At 43.1% G+C, this 24,140-nt stretch overlaps 1 protein-coding gene and 1 long non-coding RNA gene across 12 annotated transcripts in view; one reads left to right on the top strand and one right to left on the bottom strand.

Annotated features, from left to right (window-relative positions):
* Positions 1–24,140, top strand: part of LOC121080478 (CUGBP Elav-like family member 4) — an 817,088-nt gene that overhangs the window by 132,165 nt on the left and 660,783 nt on the right. The window lies entirely within an intron of this gene.
* Positions 419–19,617, bottom strand: LOC121080482. The gene is made up of 3 exons (XR_005825384.1): positions 19,607–19,617; positions 7,486–7,489; positions 419–525 (listed from the first exon to the last, which is right to left on the bottom strand). It is a non-coding gene; the product is annotated as an uncharacterized LOC121080482 (long non-coding RNA).

The raw sequence follows: 24,140 nt of genomic DNA, 5'->3' as shown, positions 1-24,140 counted from the left end.
CAGGAAGAACAAAAATCCCCTTTTTTGACGCAGAAGAGCGTCCTATAAGGAGTGCAGATAAACCATAACCCAAAGGACCACTAACTGTAGAAGGAAGTACATGTACCTTTTCATCAGTGATATTTACAGGTTCTGCCACGGCCAAATCGACTCCTGCGCTTCCTCTGGTGGCTGAATACAGCTCGCCGAGGCAGCCATGAATTTTGTTGGGTTCTGGGGATATTTCTTGGCCGCGTCCCTCAGAACGCGGCTGTTCCCGTTTCCCGGAACAAAGAGGGGTGTACCATCTTTTCTAAATTTTGAGCGACAATCGGCCGCTTTATGACCAAATTTTTGACAACGCAAACAATTTCCCTTCAACAGAGACTTTCCTCCTAGATTCTTTTTGCAGTCACATTTAAAGTGACCTTCCTGTCCACATTGATAACATTTTGGCTTAAGACCCCGGTCCCCTCGGCCTTGTACCTTGTTGTTGTTTAGAGCTACTGCTAGAGCATTGGCATGTATTTTTGCCTTTTCCTCTTCCTCAACCAAAGGAGCCCTTGCGCATGCCTCTATCATTTGAGCGATGGATGCCCCAGGGGGTAAGGATGCTATAAGTTGCTTACAAGTGACATAGAAACAACATTAATTGCAGGAGAGTGTTATAATCTAACGTTCCTCCCTCCTGAGGCCATTTCGCATCACTCTCCAATTTATACAAAGGCCACCACTGATTACAATATTTAATCCATTTCCTTCTATTTTCGGTACCACCATGTCCTACGATATCACTCCAATGTTTTAATATACAACCCAAGGGCGATTTTTCACAGGGCTTACTCCTTCCATTTCCCATTTTACAATTTTAATTACTTTTTCTCCGGTCGCCTTAGCCACCCAAGGTCGGAAACACGGATAGAGCTCCTTGCTCATATTGCACTCAAACGCATGTCTCAAGCACTCTTGCACTCACACTCAGTCAAAATAATTAAGCTATACACTGAAAATCAAAATGCGCATCTCAATCACACCATTCACACTCTCCGGGCAGCCCTCAGTCACACAAGCAGTATGTTATACGGTACCGTGCACTTATGTACAACTTTTAGGAACACTGGCAGTTCACAAAGTATGCATTTCAATGAACAATTGCCAAAAAACAAACAACAAACAAAAAAAAAAAAACCCACATTTTTCCTGGTCTTAAGCAGAGTGTTAAGTTTTCCGCTATTTGCCACGAATTACCAGAATATTATTATTTTTCAACATACATTTCATAACTCCAAGTTTTGAACATGTAACAAGACAACACATAGAACAAACAAGACACAGAGCGCTATTTCAGTTGTTACATTCTAGGAATTCCCCAATTCTTAAGACAACCTAAAGGAAGTTTTTAGCTTCCCCCCTTTTTTTTTTTTTTTTTTTTTTTTTTCTCCTGGGGACTGCGCTGCACGCCGGATGTCTCCGTGCGTCTCACCAGCCGCCCCGTTACTAAACATACCGTTTTATCCGCGGATCCAGGGGTTCTCTTCTGCTCCCGGGTGAACAGCTGAGAAGAGGAGGCTCCTCCGAGAAAATCTCCCGGGGCGCGCCTAGGAGCGTCCGCTCCGCAGCTGGTCCCTCAGCCGAGCAGAAATCCTCCTGCCTGGCTCGTCAAAACTGACGTGCGGAATTTGACTCTATAACTCGAAAGTTATAAAGTAGGCATGTTTATTGCGCGCAGATGCACGGGGGATCACTCCTCCACAAGCGTGCATACCCGAAGTGATGAACCATCCCACATTTATACAATGAAACAAATGAATATTCAATTAATGCCTAAACATATTCGTTACCTAAACCCCGCTTCCTATGTTAATTAGCTTATCAGTCCGTTTCCTGGAATGTGGTGGTCTTGCAGGTTTGTAGGTGATTCATGTTCTTGTGACCATCCGATCTTCTCCAGCAAGGAAACTTAGCACTCCCTCCCTCTAGATAGCATTGGAATATCTCTCATCCTTTTCTTTTTTTTTTTTTTTTTTTTTTATTTTATTTTTTTTTTAAATAGCCCCTTTTGTTAGAGGAAGAAGGGCAGGCGTCTCCCCAAAACTGTAGTTGTCTCCTCAAAGCTGTGTGCCTATGTGACCAGACACTGCACCCATGACTAGTCACCATACCCACATTCCTTGAGCAGACATATACAATCACAATCAATGTCCATTGTCCCCATTTCACACTATTTCTCCATATCAAAATTACTTTATGTAATGCCAGAAACATCAGTCTCAGGATGAAATATAACTTTCAACTTGATTTCAACATTGCTCCTACCAGGTTTGTCCAAAGTCACACAATCATTTTAAAGTAGCCAGAGGCCATGGTGCATTTTAACACTGGTCAGGAAGTCAGATCTCAACTTTCACCTTTGCAAAGACAAACATGCTTCAAAAAATGCAGTCTGTTATTTAGGAGCTGGTGGAGCTGTGCCGTTCCCACCCCAGCAGTTTTACATCCAGTACTCGCAATTGCCGGTATTAATGTCTGTCTGCCGCTTGCCGTTTGTTCCTTATCAGGACACCAGGGTGGTAATTCATCATCTAATCCCCACGCTATTCGTTCAGCAGTAGTCATTACTGGATAAGCTTTAGATGTATAATCGGGGGGATTTTCACACGGAGGTTGCCCCTCTGGCTCTTCCTCCGACTGAGCAGTAGGATCGCCGGGAGGCCGCACTGCAGCTTTAACAGCTGCAGCGACTTGCACCTCGCCGTGTAACTGCGCGGCCATACCCCGTACAGCCCGATACGTGCGAGCCAAAGTCTTTACCCCCTTAGTCCCGACTTGCATAGATTCCCACAAGTCCTCTCCCACTTTCTTCCATGTTTCATTATTATATACATCTTGCGTAGAAGCAAGGAAACCACGGCGGCGACTCCAACATAGCAGATAAATTACTGCCTGCCGTGAGACTGGCGTTTCATTTTTCTCTGCCAGTTTCATCAAACTGTCTACGATTGCTTTTTCCACCACTGATGCAGTGATCCCCATCCTGCTTGTTTCCTGACTCACCAGTCAGCCGTGCACGTTCCGCCTTTCTTCGGGCGCCCAGCTCTCTCTCCGCTGGCAGCAGGATCCTCGCCGGCTCCGCAGCTTGTAACACGATCCTTAACGAATCCTCCTGACTTTTCGACCGATCCACACGTCGGGGTCACCAGATGCTGCGGGCATTCTGGGCGAGCGGGAGTCAGATTCAAATACTCATGGAGTTCAAGATCTGATCCGTTTATTGTACAAACCAGGCACACTTTTATAAGGCACTCTATAAACGTGTGATAATATGATTGGCTACTTTACAAGCGTATAGTAATATGATTGGTTAACAATTGTTTATTGGCAAGATTTCTGTTTCTACTTTTTCAGGCACATAGGCTCCTTCCTGTTGTTTCCCAGCTCCTCTTATCGCGTCCTTGCTGGCCCTGGCCTTGTGCAAGCACCCGCAATTTGTTCCTCCCTCTTCATTCCACTGTTCTGATCGTGCCCTCGTCTTATTTCTTCAGTATTTTTCCACTTGCTTCAAAGTTCAGTATAATCATTCAATACAGCAAGAGCCCCAACAATGGGGTTTCCAGGAGTTGTCTTTATAGGGGATGTCAGAAGGCTCCAAGTAAAATAGCTGTGAAAGGGAACATTTTCGGTACCCAGACAAGGGAGAAGGAGCATGCTTAGCCACATGAGGTTGTGATGCTGGCTACATCAGGCCAGTGCACCCAGCCAAACAAATGCAAGTCCCTTTACAGTGTGAAGAAAAATAAGTTTTAAAAGCATCACTAGCCTCCCCAAAACCAAACAATGTTGGTGAGTCAGTAAATAATGGATTTCATAAAGTGCCATTTACTTCCCCCTCTGCAGCAATAAATTCAGATCAGACTCTCAGTAGTTGTCTGGGCTCACAGGGGTCTTGATTTCTTTTTGAAAACCATGGATGACAGTCACTTCTCTTCCCCAAGTTGTCAAGAAAGAGTTGATATGAATGTCAGAGGCACAGTGCAGGTGTTCTGTTTCTACCTCACGATTGTAGATGTAGTTGTTAACGTTTTAATTCAACTAATTTCTAATGATTACAAGTAATACTGAGCTGGCTTTCTCTTTTTATGGAAAGTGCTTATATTTCATCATTTAAAGAGTTTCCTATCAGGATCTTGAGTGAACAGGATCTGTCTGTAGATATTACACAAGTCCTAGGTTCTGGTAGAGAAGACCAATGAGAAGGAGGAAAGATACAGAGAAAGCACTGCCACAGGGTGTTGGTGTCAGCATCTAGACCTGTGATCTTCAGACATACTGCCCAGCTGTTGCCAAATCTCAATGTCGCTTGTTTGACCTGTGAGCTTGGCTGCTTCAAAACCATCACAGTGACCCACCTGGACCTTTCAAGGCTTGTGGCTCTTGTGTCTCTGCTGGCTGAGTTAGAACACTTGGAGCTCGGGAGGAACCAGGTCTAGTTCCTTCTCTGTCTTACTCAAACTTCTCTCTTTCACCACCTTGCCATGGGCCTGACCACCATGCTGCATGTGCATGGTGCGGCAGAGATGGATCTGGGCCTGAGCAGTGACATACAACTTCTAACTATGGTATCATTGTGAAGTTATGTTAGGAGCAGACGCATGGTGCTCAGCACACCACAGACCTGTGCCAATGCGACTTTCTGATAGTGATTACAGGCTGTGCTGGGTTTTTTGTTTTTTTTCAAGGTACTAAAAGTACATGCAATTTGAGTTCCCAGTGTTGTTTTTTTTACCCTCTGTAAGGTAGCGCTTCACATTACCATTCATCTGCAAAAAGCTGTTTTTAACAACTGCAGGTCAGGAGTCTGTTTTTCCTTCCCAGCTTCAGCCCACAGGGATTTTCATAATAATATTTTGTTTCAGAGCTGCATGCTCTATGGAGAAATGTGATTCAACAACTGCTCTTCCTGAACTGTGTCCTTAAAGTAGAAGCAAACCTTTTTATAAAGCCAGGGGTGGAGGGGAACAGGTTTGTATGTATGTGGATGGGTTTATGTATATGTATAGGTGTCATGCATATGAACAAAGTTTTACTCTCTTTCCTCAGCCAGTTTCTGATTTCCAAATTCCATACAGGTCTTGGTCTCTGGTTCTTTTCTTGCAGAACCAAGCTTTAAGCAGCGAGGGGAAACAATGATATTTTGGTAGTTGACATTGAGACATTGAGAGTCAGAGTGTGGATGAGGAGGGGGGTGAAGTTCATCCTATTCTGCATGAGACTGGAGGTCTTTTCACATTCCCTCACTCCAGTGGACTTCTGCCTGTTTCAATGCCAGGATCCAACCTGGTCCCTGCCCTGGAAAGGCCACGTAAGTGTGAAGGGACTGAGGATGGAAAGCAGGTAGCTCCTGCCAAAGAAAAGGACAAAAGTCCTAAGTGAATTAAATTGCTTGGTCTTAGCTCTTTCCTTCAATGAGAGATTTCAAAGAACAAAAACCTCCCTATGGTTCTTTTTTTCACATGGTTCAGCACAATTGGGGCATCTTGCACTGAACAAGATTGATGTGAGGCTGAAGGGAAATTGCAGGGTTGGTTGTTGGACCCTGTCCTCCACCCTCCCTTTCCTGCTCCCCACCAAGTGCAAAGAGCTGAGGAGATACTCCAGTAATAAAAATGGCATGGATCTGCATGAGTCTTTTTTTCCTTCATCTTGGCCTGAATGTACAGAGGGTGTATTTCCTGTACCTACTGTTCACTTGCATTAAAGATGGATTATTTTCACATCATTCCTGCCCTGGCAATGTTAATCTGATGTGGTTTTCACAGCTTTATTTGCAAATCCAATTGCTTGATGGATAAGAATGTTTACTCACCCCAAATATCAACTTTCCTGCCTTCCCCACCTCCTAGCTAGTGTCAGCCAAGTCAACAAGATCTCTGTCTATAAAATATACCAAGCAAGCTGCAACTTTGCAGTCTTACTGAGATTTATGGGCAGGCATAAATGATAGAGGCTTTTTTTTTTTTTTTGTCCTTTTAGGCTTTTATAAATAAATGTTTTCCATTAGTAGCTTTGTTTTCCTGAGATCAATGTCAAGCCAGCTCAGTTGATGCAGAGACCTTGCCTGTCTTTCATAGCCACTTTAATTATAATGAGAATTGTGGAAAACCAAGAGGTGAATTTCACTTTCTGAAGCATGGAATAAAACTCTTGCAAACGACTTTCAAGACTTATGTCTACTTTTCCCTTTCAAAATGAGAGAGAATTGGAATATTGGAGAATATTGAGGCAGATGTGGGGACACCAAGTGTGAGATCAAACTTTGACAAAATAAGCAGCCAGATCTTCATCAGTTTTGGCTGGAATAGGATTATAGAGGGTTGAGCTTTATTTCCATTACCATTGACTTCCTCATGTGACTGTAGCAAATACGCTCTTTCTCTAAGTGAAGCAGGCAGTGCAATGTGTATTTGTGTTTGCATGTGAATGTTAATCTGTGTACCACCTTGTGTGACTGCAGGATATGTGGGGCAAAAGTCATTGGTTGTGACTGCATGAGAAGACTGATGCCATGCAGAGTAATTAATCAAGGCCCATTTTAACCCCTCTTAGTAGACAGAATGGGTCATATTGTCATGACTGGTCCCTTTCTCCAAGAACTACAGTGACTTGGCATCCACCTTATGCTACCTAAACATTAACCATGAACCATTTGCTTTTCAACACGTTAGTATCCTCCTTATAATCTCTGTTTGTTCCCCTCTCTGACTTTCCTTGAAAGGACAATGTCAAGATAAATCAAATATCAAATATTTTCTTTTGTGTGTGTAGACAAATCCTTTCTGTGTTATTTATAATGCTTCAGATTATTAAATCGGACATGATTTCAATTCTCTAATTGACCTGTCATCATTTAGGCTATTTACTTCTTGCAGTGCTCCCAGCTTGGGCAGTGAAGTTGGAAGGAGGATGGGGGAAGAAGTTTTTTTTCATGGTGAATAAGATAATAAATATGTACTGTCCAGGGAATGCAATGTTGTTAGAATTTATCTGAAGTTATTCATAGATGTGCTACTTTTCCTCATCTCCAACTACTGCTAGTTTAGCTTTTATTTTTAATCTTCCTAAGCTGTCACATTGGATGGTGGAGCTAGTCACATTCTATATACAGTGGAATATTAAGGGGAGTTGTAGAGACATTATGTCAAATTTCAATAGATAATAGACATAAACTGAGAAACAAAGTACCTCTATCCCTTTTTGCACTCTTTGTCTAGCTTAATAAATAAATTAAATAAAAGCCCAAAGGGTATTTAATGGCATTTACATGTGAACTCTGCACATTTTCTGCTCCCTCCCTCTCTGCTTGCACATGGGGCCTCAGAGTTGGGTGGGATACGGAAGGAGCTCCATGGACTTCTGTAGCCTTTTGGTAAGATATGCAGGCTCCTGTCTGAAGGGGCTCTGAGGTATCTGATAACTGGCCTGTGGAGAGGATTCACAGCCCCTACACACCAGTCTGAAAGGCCCCCATAGGTTCTTATGTATGTAAACTACACTTCACCAGGGCACCTGGGTGATTTGGGACAGCAAGTGAGGGCTTGTGGTGGTATCTGGGATGTCAGGAAAAAGGTGTTAGGGATGGAGAATAACTCAGTGAGCCATAAAGGAGAAGGTGAAGCAGATGGAGCAGGCTTGCAAAAGATGAAAAGTGCTTAAGAGTGTCATAACTTAGATGACGTGAACATTTATGTAGCTTATCAGGGAAAGTGACACTAAGAACTAACACCTGTGAAAGGAAGCCAGACAAAAATGATAAGTAAGGTATGTGTTTTTTGTAATCAGTGAGTGTAATTGAACTTTGTAGTAAATTTGAATTGGTGAATTTTTCATTGCTGGAAGTTTTCAAATCAATATTTGGATGCCTTCCTAGAAAAGATGCTTTAGCCAAGAGCAAGGTGTTCAGTACGTGAGTGGAAATTGTGGTGTGTGATATCAAGGAGATGAGAGAAATATCTGGCCTTAAACTCATTGAACACAATCTTTGAACACATATGGAAAATGACAACAGTATGAAACAAAAAAACATCAGTGTCAGAATGAAAAATGCTGGGGAAATTATCAAAGTGGTCAAAGACTGCAAAGAAGGAAGTTAAGAAAGGCAGTGCAGAACTGAGAGCTAATGGTAAACAGTCCAGAAGAAAGGATAGGAGGATAATTTCCAGGACAACAGAGGGATAAGCTGTAGAGCATAGGAGATCTCATGTTAAAAGGAGAAAAAGCTGAGGAATACACATGCCTACAATGTTTAGAGTTTAGTTTGAATTGCAGTGGCCATCTTTGAACAGGAATGTAGGTCAGGAAGTCATCAGTCCTGTTCTGTTCAAGTTCTTGGTACACAAAAAAAACAGGTCCCTCTGAGCCAGACAGATGACTAAGGCTGGGCTACAGACCAGAGGCATCACCAGAGAGAGGACTTCTCAGTAGTCTAGGAATACTGTGCTGAGAAAGTGAAGGGAGCACAGGAGAAACAACTGAGGTCTTTTGAAATTGATTTCAGCTCTCCCTTGTTAGACAGGCATACTTTGCTCATCTATATCAATTCCATCCAGAGATCTCAAAGTTTGTTGCAAATTTGTCTTTCCATGCTCCCCCCAAAAGTGCGTAGTCTTGACTTTCACCTCCTGATGAGATGTAGTTTGCACCATGAGACTCTTGCTACCATGCAGCAACACAGCAACCCATCTCCATCTGGAGGAAGACGCAGCAGTCAAACCTGGTTTATCCATGCAGCATGTGATTTCCCAAGCTGGATGCCAGCCATGATGATGTTGTCAGATTGCTTGCTTTCAAAAAAGACTGCCATGGTGTCCACAGTGATCACACAATAAGAGGACCTCCCACCTTTGCCTCCCCAGCTCCCTGGGTGCTGGCAGAGAAAGAACACTGAAGCCCAGCAGAACAATCATTGGTCCTCCTGTAATCACAGAGGAGAAGACATACTGTCTCTGCCTCCCCCCTGCGTTACCTAACCAGCATGGTGGAAGGAGCAAGGGAGCTATATGTGCCTTTGATTGGGAATGATGTCAGAGCGAGGCATAAGGGCTGGGGTTGGTGCCACATGGCAAGTCACATGCATGGCTGCCTTCACATCCTCCTTCAAAAGGCTCTGTGTTTACTTGTGCTCTGCAGCACACTACTTCTCTGTACAAATGAAACACATCTCTCTGGGATGCTCGGGGCTTGAGGACCAGGGTTCACACACGTGTGTGCATGTGCCTATGGATAGGTATGCATATATGTATACATACAGGCTGCATTAGACAATGCTCTTCTCCCTCCCTTGTTGTTTCAGTATCAGATTATGGACATGCTCTGCTGCTGAAGCTATGAGGTCCCTTTAAGTGAAGTCTGAGCTCTATTCCATGCAACAAGAGGGACAAATAAAGTGAGAATGGAGCTGGAGGGAAATGGAGAGGACCAGAGTCCTTGGCTGGCTATTTACCCTATCCACTCGTCCTCCCTCCACTTCTGTGTTCCCTCTTCCTCCTGCCACCCAGCCCTCCCCCTTCCTCCATACACATACACTCCTTTTATTCTCAATAAGTTATTAAAAATGTAGACATCACTGGCTCTCAGGGTCAATATGTTGTTTTAAAATTTAAACATAAATTTCCATTTCATTGAGTCTTCAGGCCTAATGAGATGTTCTTTGACAGGAGCAGCTAGCTGGAAAAGTCATGATTGAGGGACGAGCCAAAAATATTAACTCACAGCAGAGTGTGCACACAAAGTGCTGGAGCCACGAGCCTATCCAGGGCTCCAGCTACAGCAGGCAAGGATTTCTGCTGCAGGCCCTGCAGTGAAATGTCAAATGCATTTAACCATCTGTGAGCTCTGCTTCCTCAGGCTGGCCCAACTTGGACAGCCTGAATGGAGTTCCTTTCAGCTGGGATAACAGACAGGGCCAGGAGGGCTCTGGAAGTTGGGCTTGTCAGTTTAGAGGGCATCAGCTAAAACAAAGGGAAGAGCATAAAGCTGTAGAGAAGGTGCTGAGATGGGACTCAGAAGACGTAGGCTTCCACTGACTGTGTAACCTGGGCAGATGTCTTTACCTTTCAAAGAGTATCAGGAAAGGGTGTCTGCATAGCCTGGTGTCCCTCCTTTCCCTGTATTGCCAGTAAAGAGTGTGAAGTAGTCCTAGGGGAAAGCTTTCAGTGCACAAACTTGGTGATGTTTTCTGTGGAGAACATGATTTGTCCAACCAAGTTTGTATAAAGTGTGTATGGGAACATCCGCCAGAATTGCACATTGGGAAGAGGCAGTAACTCCAACTGCTTGTCCACAGAGACCTACTCCTTGTTGATTATAGGATGACCCATCTCACCAGCACATTCTGAGTGCTGACAAAGGACCATAGAATCTTCAGCCTGCCTGTGTGTCATGGTTTAACCCCAGCCAGCAACCAAGCACCACGCAGCCGCTTGCTCACTCACCCACACCCAGAGGGATGGGAAGGAGCATCGGAAAGAAATGTAAAACTCAGGGGTTGAGATAAGAACAATTTAATAGGAAAAGCAAAAGCTGCGCACGAAGCAAAACAAAGCAAGGAATTCATTCACCACTTCCCATGGGCAGGCAGGTGTTCGGCCATCCCCAGGAAAGCAGGGCTCCATCACGCGTAACAGTTACTCGGGAAGACAAACGCCATAATGCCAAATGTCCCCCCCTTCATTCTTCTTCCCCCAGTTTATATACTCAGCATGATGTCATATGATATGGAATACCTCTTTGGCTAGTTTGGGTCACCTGTCCTGGCTGTGTCCCCTCCCAATTCCCCATGCCCCTCCAGCCCTCTGTCTGGCAGGGCCCAAGGAACTGAAAAGTCATTGACTTAGTATAAACATCACCCAGCAACAACTAAAACTATCAGTGTGCTATCAGCATTGTTCTTACATCAGAGCCAAAACACAGCACTGTACTAGCTACTATGAAGAAAATTAACTCTATCCCAGCTGAAACCAGGACAGTATCCACCCCTTATTCCATACCATTTACGTCATGCCACACTTTCCAATACAAACTCATTAACCACCATCACCCTTCCCATCCTTTGATATAATACACAGACATCATTCCCCTAGTCTATGCACCACCCCTGTAAAAATGTCTATAAAATGTCCACAAAATGTCCAGAAAATGTTCATTTAGTTCATTTAGTCCATGAACACGATCTCTTATGGTGGTCATTCAGGAGAAGAGAGGTTGTATGTTGTATGGGGTTATTGGGCACCAAAGCCAGCTCAGGTCTGGTCACTGCTGCACTTGTACTGCTTCTTGTAAGGTTTGTCCTCCAATGGTTCAGGTGGTTACTGCTATAGTCATTCCTATAACATGAAATTCAAATAATGGGTTACCACAATTTAAAGGTATATCCATTACAATCTCCACCCCCGGTCCCTTCAGACCAGCCCGTAGGGTTTAACATTGCAATGAACTCCTCCCCTTGCCCCTGCTCCGGCTTGGACTTATCCACAGACAGCAGTCCCTTAGGGTTGTACCTGCTCCAAGTGGAGCCTCAGCTATGAGCCACAGTCTCTCCAGGGGTATCCCTGCTGAGGCATAGACTCATCCACAGCCACAGTCACTTCGAGGTGCACCTGCTCCAATGTGGCCTTCTCCATGGGCCATCACCATAGATCTGCTCCAGCGTGGCCTTACCCACAGCCACAGTCCCTTCAGAAGTAAATCAGCTCCATCATGGCCTTATCCCTGGCTGCTTCCAGGGCTGTACCTGCTCTGTCGTGGGCTTATCCATGGCCACACACTTTGAGGTGCTCCAGCATGACCTCACGCACAGTCACTGATGCTTCAGTCTGTACCTGCTGTAGCATGGATTTATCCACAGTCACAGATGCTTTGAGTTGTACCTTCTCCAGCATGGACTTGTCCTTGGGCCACAATTTCTTCAGAGGCACATCTGCTGCAGAACAGACACAACTGTGGCCACAGATGCTTTGAGATGTACCTGCTCAGGCATGGACGTATACATGGCCACAGGGGCTTTGGGGTGTCCTGCTCTCACGTGGATCTTCATTCTTGATGGTGATTTTTGTTTTCTTGTAGTCCTTTCAACTTGAACATTAGTAGTAGCTATGAAAAATAGACACACACCCCAAACCTTTTTTACTTCTCTTTCATTTTTCTTTCAAATATGTGTTTCTGTTAGGACCAGATTTTGTGTTGCTTTTTGGCAGACAGGATTAAATTCTTCACACCTCTTCTTTTCTCTACTGACCTACCCAAATAAAAACCCACGCAAAGAATTAAAAATGGAAATACAATGATAGGGTATCCTCTGTAGTTGGGAATGTTGGAAAGGGATGTGTCCTTTCCCTGCCCACTCTAGTTGGACCTTCGTGATAAGGAAATGTGCTATCATTGGAGTTTCATCTCTGCTCTTCCTCTTCAGTAGCAAACAGTACTGCGTGTAGAGGGAGGAGACATCTGACATACCAGACACATAATGGGGAGGAAGGATTTGCTCCTCAGTGAGGCAGTGTTTGAGGGGCTCACCCCAGACTGCAGAAAAAGCTAGAGCTCTTCTTCTGTAGAAGAATGACTGCAGAAGCATGGCCTTAGAATCTCTGAAGATCTGCACAATCCAGGCCTGGTATTAGAATAGGCCTGTAATCAGAATTGTGCTGAAGTTGCTGTGCTGAAGATAACAAGAAAGGTAGCCTTGAGCTATTCTTGAATCCTGAGACCAAGTAATTATGTTGTGCCAACAGGCCGTGGCTGTAACAAGATACAGCTGCTGGGAAAGCAGGTGCAGGGCCAAGAAAGATAGGGAGCGGTATGGGAATATAGGGAGTAACAAACTACAAGGCTGAAGCATAGCAACACAATTAGCTACGTGGATAGAATGCTTATTTTAGTCATGATAATTAGGGGTGTGAGAACCGTGCGCGTTTAGAGACTACTAACCAATTATATTTCTGCTTTACAAATATGCATGTGTATCGGCTCTATATAAGTAGTGTTAGAAACTAATAAAGTTGAGCAAGATGCATAACTCATACTGAGCGTCTTCTTGACTCCGGTGAACCCTTCTTCCAACATTCTCCCTCTTGCTCTTGGTTGCCCAACTGTAGTAGCCTGTAACACATGTGAGCACATTCAGTAAATACTCAGAATGGCTCCAATTGTGGAATGGTCTGGTGGGAAGAATAGAGGCAAACTTTAATTTTGCTTGGATTTAAGCAATGTTTTTGGTCTTGTTTCCAAAGAAAACACAGCTTATTCAGTCAGACAGTCCACCCACATCTGTTTGTTCACCTGTTTCCATCTACACTCCCCCATTATTTTTTTTAACCTATCAATTGTTTTCAACCACATTTAAAAAACCCTGAAATTTTTGACATTAATCACATTAATATGGTTGTGCATAAATTGGCTGAGAAAAGGGATACAAGTGCATTTCCCTGATGAGGAGATGGTGGGCAGAGTTCAGCCAGGACAGCAGCTGTCCTGTTTGCACCCATACACCTGCCAATGCAACTGGCATGCACAGTACCCTGCCTTAGCTATGGAGCTTAGTCTTTTGGACATAGAGGAACTTATGGAAGAAGCTGTATTATTGAGATAGAAGAGCATGGGAGGCCTAAGATACAGATCTGTAGTAAGCCAAGCTTCATTAGTTTGGCTTCATACTTTGAGAAAGCAATTATTATTTCCAAAACTATCACAGTATATGGAGTATTTAACTTAGAAAAATGTCATGTCCCTGAAAAATACCAGTATCACTGAAAGACCCAGGATATGTACAGTCAGTCCTGAGTGCATTGAGGCAAACAGAGGAAAATTTTAGCTAGGCTCCAGCAAAGCAGCAACTTGGGATACTTTGGAGTAGAGACATTAAGATCTAAATATAAAGTGGAAGTTGCTCTGTTGAAAAGAAGAAATCTTCCCTAAGCAATAATCAAAATGTGGAACTAGTTGTTGCAGGACATTGTGAAGATCAAAAAAGTTTTCCTGGAGTGGGAGGTTTAAATAAATAAATAAATAAGATTCCTAGGCAAATTTCCAGAGAAGGAAACCATGGTGACTCTCAGATACAATTACCCACATAATCTATTTCTGGGAAATTTCCGTAATTGCTGATATTCAGAGGATAAGAGCCTCTGGCTAGGAGGGATTGACTTGTGCTCTTTCTTATCCTTCATCCAAAAGCATCTCCTGATTACTGTCTAAAATAGGTGCTGGGCTTGAGAAATCATTAGTTGGGTCTAGCACTACCGTTTTCATTATTTCATCTTCATTTGTTAGGTATTCTGAGTGCTACTAAGGCAAGGAGTGAAGCTTGAACCAGGATTCATTGGGAAGGAGCCACAGACAGATTGACGAAGATGCTGTGGGATGAGAAACTGACATGTAGCAGACTTATGATGACCTTTATAAACAGGCATTGGAACCTTGAAGTCAAGGGGGAAGCCATTAACACTTTTGCAGAGATTAAAAATAATGTCATAGAGTATTTTGAAGTATACACAAATTTTCCTCCTAGTGACATACTTTCCTTTGGGTCTGATCTGAAATGCTGTGCATTCTCCCAGGGACTAAGCTTCAAATTATAGAGAAGCATGCAGGGAAAGAAGCTGCTTTCACACTTCATAAAAGCAGGACGACTTTCCACCAGGGAGCCAGAAAGCAGGGTCCCTGCAGGACCTGCAAAGGTGTGTTTAAAACAAAAGTGAGGCAGGTTAAGAGAAAAATGCAGTGATTAGATCCAAGGGGGCAAGTGTTCCTTGTGTATAATAATCTGATTATTGCAAGTGACATCAGCAGAGTTTCTCTGATTTATTCTGTCTGTGGTTCCACCCAGTCTTCTCTTCGTGAAAACAAGAAAAACTTGGTAATAAGGTATTCTGACATTATAAAATATTTCAGTATTACAAAGCTATCTGAAAATCTCAGAATATTTGGGAAATATGGAGCATTTTGCTTAAGAAAGGCAAAAATATGCAACTTGATGAGAACAGTAGCAGATTTCCTTAGGGTTTCATGGAAATTATAGTATTCAGTCTGATGTGCGGAACTGAACTCTACAACTCGAGGAGAATTATAAAGCAGGTATGTTTATTGTGGTGCCAGGTACAAGGAGGATCGTTCCTCCTAACTTGCACACTTAGTTTTACTCACAATACATATTTATACAGTGAAGTTGGTTAGTTCCGCCCAAAGTCTACACCTACTAACTAATTATTGGTTAGTTGCTTTCTCACTTCAGTTTAAAGGCACAGTTCATTTTAAATTTACTGTGCATGCTCCCCAAGCGGGGGATCCACTGTCTTCAGGGGGGCTATTTGAGTAGTAGGTCAAGGTCTCCCACTACCACAATTATTTTATCCGAGTATCCTTGAGTCTCATCACTTCAGCAGTTTGTTTTCTTTTAGCAGTTAGCACAACCTTGTTAGAAGGGTCCTTATTTACATTCTTGTTGAGCTCATCTACATCTGTACAAACTGTCCCTTCTTCAAGTGCCGAGTGGGCCGAGCTCCAGACCCACCCTCACAGACAGTGACGATTGTTCCTGTTATCTATGCAACTCCTGCCTGCAGCAGTTTTAGGTTTCTCACTATATTTTCTCGCATCAAGTCTACTGGGGCTTCTAAGATTTTTGGGACAGAGTGGAAATTGCTACTTCCCTAGTGTGTGAGTGGGGAAATTGAGGCAAGGAATGTTGAAAGGACTTCCTGGAAGAAGTCTATGTTGAATTTTCTGAGCTTACAGTGATGAGGAACTACCAAATAACTGATCAGTGGTATCCTGAGAGGCTTTGCATCACCAAAGGAAAAGGTTCCACCCATTGTGTCGCCTTTGTGCAGGACAGTGTTCACATCTCCCTTTCAGCTTTGAACTGATGCCTCCCTTTGTTATAAATGACCGAAATCCAATTTTATAAAAAAAAAAACATACAATTTTATTTGGGTTCAATCAATTTAGGCTGAGAAGCAATAAGCAAAGCAGCGCTGGGTGCGCAGAGAGCCTCCATTAGCTCCACCAAACGCACACAGAGTTCTAAAAGCAGCATCTTTTATACCAGCATCTTGACCAATCTCTTTTCGCCAGATAATAATCCTGTTCTTCTTCCATTGGGTCATTTGAGTTGCTGGGGTACGCCTTCTCCTCCTATTGGGTCATTTGAGTTGCTGGGGTACGCCTTCTCCTCCTATTGGGTCTTTTAGAAGTCTCGAGGTCTTTGTCTCTTGGCGCGCTTTTCTCTTATTGGATCTTCTGAAAGTCTCATGGTTTCATCTTTTGGCGGGCTTTTCTAAGCAGCGATTGCATCAGCTCTAGGCAGGGTTTCTAAGAGGTGGTTACATTGTTTTAAGAGAGAAGCACATTTGTCTATATTTTATTTTTACATGTTCTCAATTTGATTCAAATATTCATCACAATTGTGATATAGGTTATAGTGATCACAAATTATTTTAGATCCACACAGGGTACAACAATTACCCTTATCACACCATATTCTATTTTGACACAAATCATGCCTATGTTTTCCACACCTTGAAATCCAATGGTCCCAGCCCACAGCTTTTTCAGGTACTGTTTATAGTCAGGATGACTTTTGTTCCTGTGGCACAGCATACTTCATCCTACCCTTGAGAATACAGCGCTGGTGTGAAAAGTGCAGATATTGCCTGCACAAAATGAAGGAAGGATGGTAAAACCTGTACCAGACAGCACGGATTGTATGACCTAATATGAACAATTTTTGCTTCTTTCTAGGATAGATAGATTCACTCGCTATGAGAGTCTGTGTTGGTCAGATGTCTGATAGGAAGAATAGAGGCTGGCTCATCTCCATTGCTGCTCTTTTGATAAACAACTTCCCCTTGACCGCAATGGACCTGGTGTTCTATCTGGTTTTGGCATCCAGGGCACAAAAAGTGCACTCTGTCATTGCAGGCAGAAGCAGGATAGATGATTTTCCACATTAAGGTTCTGAAATCTGGAAAACTGCCTTACCCCAGGACAGCCGATCAGTCAGTAGGATATCTTTTCTTCCACAGCTGCCCATGGAGGTGGGAGGTGGTGGGGGAAGAGGAGAGAACAGTAGAGACTAAGCCTCTTCCAGCTCCCTGTCCTTTCCTTGCTTTCCCCAGATACCTCCCACAGCACCTTGATGTAGCTGCTGGAACGTGTGCAGAAGGACAGTGAGGGGTCCAGGCACAGAGGGAGCTGCCTGGAGCTGCCTCAGAGCATGTCAGAGGAGCCATGTCTTCTCTTGTCCCAGCCTTAGATTCAAACACAGCTTGTCCATGGCAAGTGGGGTGTTCCAGCAAGGCTGTGGTGCTGGGGCGGGGCAGGTTTTGACAACAGTACTTTTTCTGGGGTTAAAGTGAAAAACAAGCTGGTAGTGTGGGACACTGGAGTTTGAAACAGGAGCTTATCATGAACACAAAATGAAAGCAGGTGACAGTTACTTTTATCTATTTGTCTTCATTTCAGTGGATTCCCCCTTCACCTACTCCCACCCTCCTCCCATCCCTTTCTTTTGGGTGAATAGCAATTTTTGAACAATTTGTTAGTAGTTACCAGCTCAACTTGCTCGCTTTTGAGCCGTATTTATCACTCATTTCCTGATTTTTTACAAAAGAGTTCTGCTGCCTTTGAGTTCTACAGAGGGGTCTCTTTTCTGCAAGAAAAGAAAGAAGAAACACAGGGAAGCTGTTTGCTCAAAATCTAGAAGAGGAAAGAGCTTCCCCTCACCTTGTTGCCTTCACTTACCTTTTTTCCAGATCTCACTCAAATTAAAATATTTTTTTTCTGTCTGCCCATCCCTTCTTGCTCTATATATCAGCATTACATCACAGATAATAATTATTGAGAAATTCCTAATACAGTGCACTAGTTGGAAGGGATCTTGAAATAGTGTCTGTTTAGGTGCAAGGTAGGACCAGACTTATATAATTGATGGATAATTAGAATCCAGCAGTATATGAGTTGATCCATCAGAAGATTTGGATTTCCAAACTGCTGCTGCTAAGTCATCCTTAAGAAGGACTGGCTTCAGCTATTGCATCTGCCACCTCAGGAATGCCTTGTCCAGACCTACAGTCTCTCTGGCTCAGGCTAATAGCCGTTAACCCAATTGCTCTGGGTTTTACTTCCAAATCATGGCACGTTTGTTTTTGACAGTTGGCCTGCCCTGAGAGGACCGGACAGTGCCCATTAGTGGAGCGAGCTCTAGGACTCAAAAGAACACAATGCACAATGAGCTTCTCTGCTGGCTGTTGTAGTATAGAGGCCTTTATCCACCATGACACAAATGCTGGAGCAGCAGTTCCCAAATGATAGTTTTTAGGACTGCAGCTAAGGAGGACGTCAGTGGAAACGTATGGGAACTTCTGATCTAAAGAGTAGCATGAACTGTGGGTGTAAGTCCATGATGACACCCTGGGAGAGGGCAAAAACATGCAGACCCCAAAAGGGACCCTTTCCTTGTTCTGTGGCATGTGTTTCTGAATGCATCTGAACCCCTACAAAGTCCCCATCTGAGCCAAGGAGAAAGAGAGAAAAGCAGGGAAGCACAGGTCATTAATTTCCTTTTCACCCTACCCTCTCTAATACATGTGATTTACCTTCCAAAAATTCTATGGAGGTAAGATCTGGTTTCTTAGATGTAGAATAGCCGAGTCCCAAAGATGGCAAACAACTTAACGTTATCACACAGTGACTGAGACATGAAAAGAACCTGGGTATTCTGACTTTCCCCGACTTCCCATATGTAGTGGAATGAAGCTGGGTTAATTAGCATTGATAATATACAACTGTGGGTTGGCTTCAGGGGCAGTGGGTTGGATGATGTAGATAAGGTGCAGGTGTAGCTGGTGAAGTGGTTGAGAGACAACGAAGAGAGAACACATGCCCTGGATGAGGTGAGGAGAAGGCAGCAGAGAGACTGGTATGAAGAGTATGTTGGTATGAGCTGGTAAAAGACCTTGTTACAGTTTGATAGTTTGGAGAGTGCTGTGACAATTGGTGCCCTGTGTGAGGCCCTTCAGATCATGAGACTAAGTGTAATAAGTGGTGACAGCAGTGATGGCTGTGCTGGGGGATGTTTGAAACAGTAATGGCAGTGACCCAATGTAGCGAAGACAGGTGGGGATAGCCTGTGATCCAGATCACGTTGAGATAGGTGGGAAGAGCCTGGGAATCTGGATCAGACACCAGTAAAGGTGAGCAATTGGGATTAAAGAGAAGGAATCCTGACTGCTGTGGAATTAAGAGACTGAGGATAATGGGCAATAGCGGCAGAGTGCACAGCTAGATGTGGTAGCAGCCTGCAGTAGCGGTGAGTCCAGAGCAGGTCTAGCTAGACAGTGGTGATGGCTGTGCTGAAGGAAGGCATGGGAGCAGCACAGTGCTGTGAGCGGCTCTTGCTGTTGCTACTGCTGCTCAGCCTGGTGGTAATCTTGCCAGCTTTTATATGCTCGTTGAAGGTGTCTCCAGTTGAAAAAGAAATGGGCGACCACAAAGATGTTAAGAAGATTTTTCAGGACACAGAATGATGTGTTAGTGCTGTATTCTAGATCTGCTGCTGCTGAAAGCTCACTCTGGTTACTGTCCAGTATGATCCACGAGGCAAAAGGACAAGGCACTAAAAGTTCATCAGAACCACCCTCTGAAGAAATGAAAATCCCAGATGCCAAGAAAGCAGATAAGAAGAAAGGTGGTCAACCTGCAGAAGATGAAAAGCCCAAGATAAAAGTGAAGAAGGAATATGAGTATGAGTTCAGGGACAAGTTGTCCAAATTGTATGAAAAGTTTATTTGTAAAAAGTTTATGATGGTTGGTAAAAACATGAGGTATGAAATCTTAAAAAGCAAAAAAAAAAAAGGAAAAAAGGGTATTTGTAGAGGAGTTAGAGGACTGTATGAAAAAATTATTTGTAAAAAGGTCATAATGATTGTTAAAAACATTAAAAAAAGAAAAAAGGGGGGGAGTGTAGTGGAATGAAGCTGGGTTAATTAGCATTGATAAAATACAACTGTGGGTTGGCTTCAGGGGCAGTGGGTTGGTTGATGTAGATAAGGTGCAGGTGTGGCTGGTTAAGTTAAGTGGTTGAGAGCCAATGAAGAGAGAGCAGAGACAAGAACACATACCCTGGATGAGGTGAGATGGCAGCAGAAGCAGAGGGACTGGTATGAAGAGTATGCTGGTATGAGCTGGTAAAAGACCTTATTGCAGCTTGATAGTCTGGAGAGTGCTGCAACACCCATGTGCTTTTTCACCCTGTTCTTTCCATGTCTGTGAAGTGGTTGTGCACTCAAGTGCGTAGGAACTGCCACGCTTTATGCTCACTGTAATCCAGCTTTTACATTTGGGCCTGGCTGGTAGACCTTCCTCTTGAGTTCTTGCAATTTACAATCAGAGAGAGGAAAATAAAATGCCCATCTTCAAGATACACTGAAGGGCAGTTTTATTTATGTTATAATAGGAATTATTTTCATCTTGTAGAAAAAATATTTAAAAAGGTTTTATCCTCTTCCTCAGAGACTTAAAATTACTTCTCTTTTCAAATCTCCAAATGCCTCAAAGTTTGAATTTGTTTTTATAATCTCTAGCCCCTTTCTTTAGGCCTGAGTGATATTTACCACTGTTTATCTGTGGTCTTCCTCACTCACCTGAATATATGTTTTAAAGATTGAATTTCTTCCCTAAAAGTAGCCCTATTCTATTTTATCCAAAACCTGGAAGGACACCATTTCCAAGATGGTATATGGCAGCTTGGATTGCAAAGGCTACCAGCATCTTCTTTCTTGAGCTCCACATCATGTAGCCGGTGATGCTGTTATTGCTACTGGTCTTTTCATTTCTGAAATTAAGCATGTAACCAAAGGCAGCAGCTCCTTTCATAGCTTTGCTGGAAAGCAAAGGAGCCAGGGACAGATATCCAGGCCTTTTCAATTTAGCTGCAAATTGATTTTAGCCCCTGCTGTGGAGTTTGCAGCCAGCCTTTGGCATCTGGCATAGCATTGCTGAGGAGTATCCAGCACAAGTTGAGGCCTGTAAAGCCTTTGCTTTGGACACTTTCTTTGCAGGAGTGAATTTTACTCCCAGAGAGCGAAGAGGGTCCCCCATGGAGAGTCGGCCAAGTCACGACAATCACACCAATATGGCTACATGCCATGCTCGCCTTATTAAACAAACAGGTCATATTTATAACTTAAACAGACTGCTCACCTGACTTTACACACAGGTGATTGGATAAAAGTCTCTGGTCACATGGGCATCCGTGTCACTGTTTGATGAACATGCTGCAGGCACCTGATCAGAGTGTGTTGATTTCACAGTTCCCAGGACTTGCTCTGCACCTGGCTTCTTGTTTGTGCATAGCTTGTTTTCTTTCTCACCCTGCTTGTTCCCAGGACTATTTAAAGTTGCTCTGCAGCTTCAACTAACAGGCCTGGGTTGTGCAACCAGGACAATGGTAACATATGTCCTCGGTCCTTTAAAAATCCTTCTACATATCCCCCTTTTTCTTTTTGGACAACCCATGTCTGTTTCACAATAGATGTTAACCCTTTCTTCAAACAAGAAAATAAACAGCTAAAAACTAAAAACATTACAACAATGATTATAACAAAGTGTATTCCTTTCATCAATAACATCTTTAACCAACCTGTTATCCCCAATCCTCTCAACCATTCATCAAAGAGATTATCATCAGCAAGAATATGCTTCATGTTTCCCTGCAGTTGTGACAACTTCTTGTGCATCAATATGGAATGATCGGAAAGGTTCATACAATACATCCCTTCAAAATCCTCACAACCGTGCCCATGTGCTAATAAAAAATCTCTCTTGGCTCTATTTTGTAACGTAGCAAGCCTAACACTATCTACATCAAGCAATAGCGAACTTAAAATCTGTGATGTAAGATTAAATTGTTTCTCTCCCCAGCACGCTAACCTTCATATGTTCTTAGCGTTTAATGCTGTCATTGCTCCTGGCATAAATACGGAGGCTAGGACATTTGCTGCTACAGACTGTAGATCGACCCGGTCATTACATGTTTCATCAAAGGTGCGCAGTGCCCTCCGTGATCTATGAGATTGTGGAGTCATTTTCAATAAGTCTTTCATATGTGGAGCAAACAAAGTCAAACACCCTAAATAACATGGTCCACCAACAGGATACAAAGGAATCCCTGGCCACGCTCTGTCCCCACATATCAGAAAGACTCCCGGTGGCAACTGATAACCCCCTGATACATCTATATGGAAACCCCCAGTTTTCAGTTCACCCCAAATAGGTGAACCGGTTAGATTTTGAAACCCTGTATAAAACCCCCATTCACCTTGATGTGTTAGCCATAACTGCCACAGGTCACCAAACCAAATTACTCCAGTGCCATTCACAGGTTGAAGTGGTGATGACATGTCGGTCATCTGAATAAGCACCCTGAAATCGAATGAGTTATTAATTTTTGTAAGCATTGTAAAAGACAAGGTATAAGTAATAAAACAAACAAAAAAGCAACTAAAGCATATATAATCATCTTCACTAAACTTCTTAACCATCCTGAAATACCCCAACCACTAAACAGTTTATCTAACCAATCCCAAGTATCACTTTGTTGAAGATGAGAAACTCCATCCTTCAATCTTTGGATGCTAGCATGAATTGATTCCGAATGATCTGAAAGGTTCATGCAACACATCCCTTCAAACTCTTCATAACCATGACCTTGTGCCAGAAGCAAAAAATCTATTGCAGCTCTATTTTGTAATGTCGCATGGCAAACACTATCAACATCTAATAAAAGACCAGACAGGGCACTGCTTGTGGCATTAGTTTGGCAAGCCAACAGCCAAGCTTATCTAATGTTGCTAGAGCCTTCCCTGTAGCAGCTCCAGGCAACAGAAGAGATGCAATAAAGCATTGGCCAAAGGACCAAAATTGCATGTTATCATCACAATCGGAGGCAAATGCATGAACGCCATGCTTTGTCCTTTGAGAGTAGCGATGTTGTAAAATCATAGATGTGTTAGGAGTCAGGACGGAAAGTCGCCCTAAGCTACACAGAGCTCCTTTTATATGAGAAGGAATGACAGGCCATGCTCGATCCCCACAAATAAAAAATACTCCAGCAGGTAGTGAGAGCGGAGCATTGCTAGATTTAGACAAGTTATTAGCAGTGTAATTACACCAGATACTTGCATTTCTAAAAACAGGATGAATAGGGGAAACTTCCCATGCCCTAGATTGATTCTTTCCCGGGTAGTTAAATTTTATACAAAAAAACATTTTTACAGAACCAAGGAGTTCAATTTCCTGCGGTTCCAGAGTAGCCAATGGGAGATGGGGTATCCATACATCCCAATTGTCTGTCACATTTTTTGATACGTTTTTGGGTGGAAAAAGACTTTGAAGGTCCCTAGGTATAGGCCATTCGTCTAATGGTAAGCCCACAAGACATGTGGAAAAAGGCTGATCCGGAGTGGCCATAGCAAGACACAGAGTATCCTGTCCAGTCAAGTTCGCCAACGTGACCCAGACATTTACCTTTGGTAGAAAAGGGGGATAAGAGCTACCTTCAATAGGCCAAGGTCCAGGTATGAACATCATTATCTGTATTACTGACAATGCTTGTTTCTCCTTTTCTTTTTCCATTGTCATTTTACAACCAGCCATTCTTCTGGTCATACTGTCCACGACCGAGGCACTGCAATTGATTGTCCACACTCTAATCCTATAATAATGTTCTTGTTAATAATATAAATTCTGCTTGCTAATATAATATATTGAAACAACAACCATGCAATAGCCCGTACTTCTAGGCTTTCAATCAATTATAAAAAATTTGCAAAGACTAAGTTTGGCAAAGTCTCAGAACCTAACCCTATAACTCCCTCTAATTCCAAAAGAGGTTTTCCCATAAAACATTCAGCCCACTGTATATGATTAAACCTTAATATTTGATTATTACACTCAGAACACATCCAATGACCCCATCTGTCCCTTAGTCTTACAACTCACCAGCAATCGTGATCACAGAGTTCACAATGAATCTTGATCCACAGTCAACAAGATGGTCCATGTTCATAGCAACATAACTGTAGAAATCGAGACGCTGTCCAATCTGGTTCGTG

Source organism: Falco naumanni, chromosome W, assembly GCF_017639655.2.
Source record: "Falco naumanni isolate bFalNau1 chromosome W, bFalNau1.pat, whole genome shotgun sequence".
In the NCBI taxonomy this organism is placed as follows: Eukaryota; Metazoa; Chordata; class Aves; order Falconiformes; family Falconidae; genus Falco; species Falco naumanni.
This window is presented reverse-complemented; position numbering and strand designations above follow the sequence as displayed.